We start from the raw sequence: 8214 nt of genomic DNA on the forward strand, positions 1-8214 counted from the left end.
TATACATATGTATATGTAGAGAAACTCAGCAGCATGAAATACAGTCACACATCCAAGATAACTCATTGACCTTTTATAAATAATTCATCAAATGACTCACAAATCATTAATAAAATTATTCATTTCAAATTCGTCAAAATGTATTTAAAAATGCATAGACTCATTTAAAAATTTTGAAAATTTTAAAAGAAATATCTCCAACAAAAATATATATTTTATAAAAAATATATATTTTAAATTAAATTTAAAATGCATATAATTCATTTAAAATTCATTAAAAGAAAATAATAACTGATGTTTAATTTTATAATTCATATAATAATTTATAAAATCATTCATTCAAAAATGTTTAAAACTGAAAAGTTAATTTAAAAAATTTAAAAGTGTCACAAAATTGTTTATAAATATTTATAAAATAAAAAATATAGTTATACAAAAATTCACAATTCAAGAAAATTTGTAAAAACTTTCAACATATTTGATATAAAAATTCCTTCAAAATGTAAAGAAATTCCTTTAAAAAAAAATTTAAAATTCCAAAACAAACTTTTAAAAAATTTGAATCATAAAAAATCATAAAAGCCATCAATTTCATTGAACAAAATTCATATAAAATGCATAATAAAATATGGGCTTAGCTTAAACCGAGTTTAACTGATACACACACACACAGATACACACACCTACATACGAATCACTAAATATATGTTTTACATTATAATTATGCTCATTATAATTACCATTGTCATTATTATTATTATTGTCATTATTATTATTAGTATAATTTTTGACTTGAATGTGTTCATTAGCATTTAGTAGCAGAAACTTAAAAACTAAATAACTTAAAAATAAAAAAAAAGAATATCGAAAATCTAGCCAGGACATAGTTAAAAGAAGAAGAAACATGGGAACGAAGAGGAGTTTGAAACAGAGCAATATGCGCGTATTGAATACATATTTTAGGTGACATGTTCCTCGAAAGAATTATGAAGGTAAATACAAAAGATAATTAATTAATTATGAAATCACACTAAACAACAAATACACAAAAAAAAAAAAAAAAAAAAAAATACAAATACAAAATATAACATATATAGTAGCCGAATTATGGAAAGAGTATTAAACTGATTGCCATTGCATTAGACTATGTTTTCATAGATATACAACTATTCTTAATTATTTCATTATTTTTTGCCTCAATTTTTGCATTTTTTTGTGTTTTTCAAACGAGTTTTTTGTGCTTAAATATGAAAAACAAAAAAAAAAAAAAACTCCTTCCACATTTAAAGCAACTCGCATAAAATGCGCAAAACTGACGAAAAAAAAAAAAAAAAACAAAAACAAAACAAAGTAAACATTTAAATATATGAAAACTAAATAATAAAATATATATATACAATATATATGTATCGCTTAGAGAAAAGTTTATGTACTTAGTCTTAAAACAAAACAAAAAAACAAAAAGCCAACAACAATTTGTATGTAAAAAGATTCCTGATTTAAAAAAATGCCATAAACATTTATTTGACATCAACTCAACACCCAAACACAGACACCCACAGCCACACGCACACCACCTTAAAGCGCCGTTCATTTATAATTTATAATTGTGATTTTATTTGTGCTGGTTTTGAAACATAAACTCACATATTTATATATCTATATATCATATATAAGACATATGAGAAATGCCATATTTTACTAAAAGCAAAGAAAACAAATTTCTTGATTGTGTGAGATTTACTTAAAAATAAAAACATAAATAAGCAAATACTAAAATCATTTCAAATGAGCGACGTTTTCTAAAAGCCACAGTTCTGAAATTGTGTAAAAAAAGCAAAGAAACAAACAAAGAAAGAAACTTTTGAAGAAGTTTCGCAAGTACTACCGAATGCCATAATTCAAAATAAAAAGCATTTATATATATATATATGATTAATAACATAAAGTAAAACTGAATACTGAACAATTTGCCAAAGGCTTAAGAATCAAAAAACAAAACAAAAGAAAACAAAAAACAAAAAGTTATCTAAGAGAAAATCAACGTAGCATCAAGCAAACATTTAAAAATAGTTAATTAAAAAACATTTACATACCAAAAACAAATATTTTCACTGCATATACATATATACATATATATTATATAGAACCGATATTTCCCATACGCTCATCTAACGAACTACAAAAGCAAAAAGAACGAACGAATCCAAAAACTTAAATCAGGTATTCACAGATTTTTTGTCAGACATACATACAATATATGTACTATATACACACATACACTCATACACAAACACACACATACATACATATATACATACATACTTATATATATAGTATTTAGATGTAAGCGTAACACTAAACTGAACTTAAGGCCAGATCCCATAGCTCTAAATGTGCAGATCTAACCTATTTGTAAAAGAAAAACATCAATTTGGAATTCTTATATCAAAATACAATTTTGAATAAATTTTTTATATATGTATATTGAGGATGAATTCGGACTTAAACTGAAAAATCAGTGAAGAGATTACAAAAACCCAACTACGTGAATCATAGATGAAAGTTAGCATACTTCCCTTTCTATTTTCGTTTGTTCATACATCAACACGTACATACATCCACACATCATACATCATACATCATACATAATGCAGAGTGCTTACATCTTTACATCAATGCCTACATACATCATATGATCAATAAAAATGACATCAGCAATTCAGAAACATACATCAATTTATAGACAGTCTTACATAACATAGATGTATCCATCTCCAAAGAGACTCTCTAACGTTCATAAATACATCAGCATCAGCTGAAATATCAAACATCAAAGTAGGCGTAATGAATACATTTCTACATCAATTCATGACCACATACACATACATTAATACATACATTCATCCATTACACATCGACACATCTATCTATACATACATACATGCATACATACTTACATCTATACATCTTTACATATTGTAATAATTATGGAGCAATTGAGTACAAAACGAGTACAAATTTAATTTTTAAGCATGATTTAATAAACAAGAAAAAACATTAAAGAAAAACTAAAAAAAAATAAATAAAAACTAAATAAAAAGAAATTAACAAAAAATCATAAATATATATATTATATATATGTATATAGCCAGCTACTGGTTTCGAAAAAAAAAAAATTAGTAGATATAATGAATGCTACATATAGAGTTACAACTAGCTGCATATATGTATGCATGTGTGTACATGCATACATACATACATACATATATGTCTAAATATACATAGTGTATTTAAATAGTCGAACTGTCTGCAAATGCTTGCTACATCACTTACATACAGCATATGTACATCATAAATATGTATAAACTACAAACTACATACATAACGAATTACGAATACTCTACATATATTTAAATATAAAATGAATGAAATTTACCAAATGGAAAAACCAAAATAAGAAAAGAAAATTCTCCTCTCTCGATATGATTTCCTTGCTACACACTCACACACAAACACATTATATAGACATACATGCATATACATAAATATATATATATTCATCAGTTCTACATAGCAGCACGATGTATTAGATACAGAAAAGAGTATTACATAACATACATATACATATTACATATATATATATATGCATACATTCATACATACATACATACATAAGTACATCAAATTATTGAAAAACAAATAACGAGTTGCAGTTAAAAAATTGTAATTGTAATTGTGTAATAATGTGTGAAAAGCAACAAAAAACAAAAACAAAACAAAACAAAAAAATACTACAATTGTAATTTTTCTATATATTCATGTATATATATGTATATATATACATATATATGTTGTATATATACATATATATAGGTGCGGAACAAGAATAAGAGTATATTTTATACGATAAACAAATTTTATAACATATTTAAATAATAAATTATACACTAATAAAAATAATTAACAAATCTATGTGTTTTTCATTATAGCATTTATTTTTATGAAGCTTTATAAAGATTTAATACCCAACAGAAATGATAATGCCACATGGAATCTATTTTGTGTTGCGCCTCAGTGTATGCTACACAGCTGATTCCATTGTGGGTTTCAGCAATTGTTTCAAGTGTATACTAATTAGGAAGGGATTGTAAGGGATATGACGTATAACAAATATTTGAGAGGTGTGCTCTAATAATAAGGAAACTGAATAACATATAACCCCATGCTCGTACTACTATTCATTATTAGCTCTTAAGGTCGAATGTCTTCTCATATACTCATATACTCCAACCCTACTCCACTTCTAAAATTGAATACTCTTATTATTTAGCTTTTATACTCCTAAAGTCAATTACTCTAATACACTCATACTCTCAATCTTGAGTCTCATATTCGTAAATATAAAGGCTTGGAGGTAAAAGAGTGTAATTAGAGTATAAGAAGAGTATGGGAATGGGAGTCTGGCTGCTAAGGTATATGAGAGTCGCAAACTTTTATACTCCAGCACTCGTATACTCCTAAATTATACATATGTTATACCTTGTACTCCAATACTTGTATAGACTTTTATACACTTATGCTCTTATAATTCTAAAATCTTATAGTGTTAAGACTATTGCAGTAAATTCAACCAAACATAAATATTTGCAAATTTACTCATGATATTTAAATGGAATATAAGGCCTTAGCTGTTCCATTTATAAGAGCATTTTGTTGCCTCAATTTGGTCAGGTTTATTTATTTGTTTTTTGTTTTTTCTCTCGCACATTGAAGCAATTGGCATCGCGTGACTTTTAGGCCAAGTGAATATATGTGAAATGACTATATATACATAAACATACATGTACATATATATATATATATTATACAATTTCCAGTCATAAACAAAGTCCAGTCAACACTTGACAGAGATATAATAAAATCATTATAGTGCGATTTGATGTAGATAAACTACTTCAAACGTCTCGCAGTTGGACGTCAAGATTTCCATGGTCAGGGTTGATGCTGCTTCAGGTGAGAAAATAACAAATAAAAAGCAAAAAGAAAAATAAATGAATTTAAATGTTTTTCTATAACCAGTTGTCCCGCTCAGCTGTGGTTCAAAAGTAAACAGAATCTCGATCTTTGACTTGTTTTCTACTGAAGAGGGATGAATAGGAGGCGGCGGAGGAGAAGGAGGAGCAGAGCTCAATTAGCAGCAACCTTTGCTGCTGGGCGGCTGTATGTAATATAATAGATACCCTGTAATGGTAGATATTCAAAGGAAGCTTGAGGTATACCCATATATCTGAAGTCTAGGATTTTATTAATGACATTAAGAGCTTGAAAATATTTTGAAATGAAAATATTTTTCCACATATTTTACTTTCAGTTAGAGGTTTCAGACTTTGTTTTAAACTAGTTTTCAGTAGCTGAAGCACAGAAGAGAAGGAATAACTTTTATCATCTTCATAACTTTATTATAGGGTATCTGAACTTTGTTCTTTGAATGTTTTTTTTTTTTTTTTTTTAATTCATAAAAAATTCATAATGCGCAAAGTTTGTTAAAACAGAAACAACAAAAGCGCGCGAGACGGTTCATCAATCAAGCACATTGGAGTTTGTTTTGTTTGAAGAATATATTATATATAGATATATATGTGGCTATATTTCTGTATATAAGCATTTCTTAAATATTTAAAAAAAAATCAAGTTTTTGGTTTCAAAATCAGCTGGTATACCAATTACAGTAAATGGAAGTGAAATAATGCCCCGAAACAATGTTGTTTGACCAATCGAGTGCTCTAAGAAATAAACAAGTAAGTTTCATTGGGGCCGACAAAAAGATACCCTCTACGAAATTCTGCTAATAATATATTACCTACGATAAATGATATATAGGGTTGGGTAAATTCAGCTTGAGCTATGCGAAAGCAAACAAATGTGAAAATCAATATTCATTTATATTATGAAAGTGGAATGAGATATTGAATGCAAATAGTAGACGTGTACATCATAGACTATAAAGGAATCTATATGTAGAATTACAAATTTATAGGTGTTGTAGTATTTCAATGGACGAATAAATAGAGAGATACACAAATATACATATAGAAGGATAGATGGACGTATAGATAAATAGATGTCAGATTAGACATAGATAGGTCTTACATACCTTTGCTGAAAGTCAATATACCCTGGGTATACTTAAAATGATTGAAAGGTGACCAAAGCCAAGCCTTATACAAAGCGTCAGCTCCGCCTCTCCAGCTAAATGGAAGGCTCAGACGTGTTTTGAACGTTGGAGCGACTGAAGCTATACTAAAACTGTAATTCAATACTGATAGGAGTATAGTGCGTATATATCGTATATTGTATCGCACACATCGTATTCATATCGTTTGCAGTCTAAGTACATTTTGATAGACAGATTTCAGTTTTGAGCTTCGGTTTCAATTTCAGCTTGAATTAGCCAAAAGATTCGTAATTCGAAATTTCATCAGAGCTGGACAAGAGGCGACAAGTTGTGCATACGAAATCGATGAAGTGGAGGCGACTTTTTGCTCGTAATTAAAGCAAAACCCGTAATCCAGCGGACAGCGCGAAATACTGAGTAGCAGGCAACGTGCTTGGAGCCAGCGGCTCGCAGCTCCGAGCTCCGAGCTCCGAGCTCAGTGCACAATTGGCGATTGGCTACATTAGCCGGTGCGACGCAACGCGACGCGACGCGATAAGTGTTTCATAAAGGGTCTATAAATAAAACATATACCCGTATACGCAAATCAAAATAAGCATAACAACAACTTGAGTGCCTGATTACCGTAAGAGTTGAATGCTTAGAACAGGCTGAGGCTGAAGGAAAAGAGTTAAACTTAGAAATTGTGGACAAATATATATTGAAATACTGTTTTTTTTTTTTATATATCAAACAAAAATAAAAGCGCCTTAACTCGAAATATCCTATCATTATCAGTGCAGTGGAGTGCATGAGTGAAATTATAAGACATATGACATGTTCAAAAAAACTAAGTTTATCATCGATTTATATATATTGTATCGATTTTAAAAACAAACTTCGTGTGTTATAATCTAAAGCTAAAATTGGAGGACTTTTGTAATCCCATGATCTAATACTTCTACACTGTTGCACTATTATAAGACTCTTCGACTCTTATACACTTGACGCTTATGGTCTTATATTCGCCATTTCTTTAGCCCCTAAATTTTCTCATTTCTTCATACTCGTTTACTCTCATACGCCTGTCAAGAGTATTATTATTATATTACTTTACTCTTATATAGTTAGTCTCTGTTCTGCTATCTACTTAAGCACCTGTACTATTACTCTGATATACTTATACACATTTACTCTAATACTGTTTTATTCTTAGACTCTTATATTCCTTAATACTTTACTCATTCATACTAATACTCTTGTTCATGAAACACTTATAACTTTATAGTCTTATATGGATCTACTCTTCTAGTCAAGGAGTATTTTATCATCAAGGAGTATTTTATATACTGCTATACGATCTTACATTCATAATCTTATACTAATATACTCTTTAGAGCTCTACTGCTAAGCCTTGTATCTTATACTCTCACGTAGAGACTTGACTACTCAGTTGATATCTGATCTAGATAAATGTTTACTAATAGGTGCTAATAGCAATAAACTGTTCTTCAATTCAAGCACGTCAAACTTCAACTGCTTTAAGCTCAAAGATAAGCTGATTGAAATTTATAAATGTATATTAACTTTATAATGTGTATTTAGAACATAATATCCTCTCTAATGTCTCTTGTCATTGGCCTTGAGCCCGCGCCGAGCGACTTGTCCCAGAGCCACAATCGTTCTAAGTGCGATTGCAGTTGAACAGCTTAAGTTGAATTGCAAATGAAGCTAATTTACTTTAATTATGCATTTCAATTATAAGTGAATGCAAACTGGATAAACTTATAATTATATGTACATATGTGTGAAGATATATGACCTAACTCACTGCGTGCTGTAAGCAGCTCAGATGAAAGCGAAAACAACATTTGACTGAGCTGCAAAGCTGCAAACTGGTAATTAAGTATTATTGAATCGACTCGAATCGGATCGAATCGAATCGAGACGAGACGAGACGAGACGAGACTAGTTGAATCACTGTAAGCGTGATCCAGTGTCGACGACCCACAATGTCTCTGGAAAAGCGACGTGTAATGCATAAATATGCATATGTA

This window comes from Drosophila mojavensis, unplaced genomic scaffold (genome assembly GCF_018153725.1).
Source record: "Drosophila mojavensis isolate 15081-1352.22 unplaced genomic scaffold, ASM1815372v1 contig_80, whole genome shotgun sequence".
Classification (NCBI taxonomy): Eukaryota; Metazoa; Arthropoda; class Insecta; order Diptera; family Drosophilidae; genus Drosophila; species Drosophila mojavensis.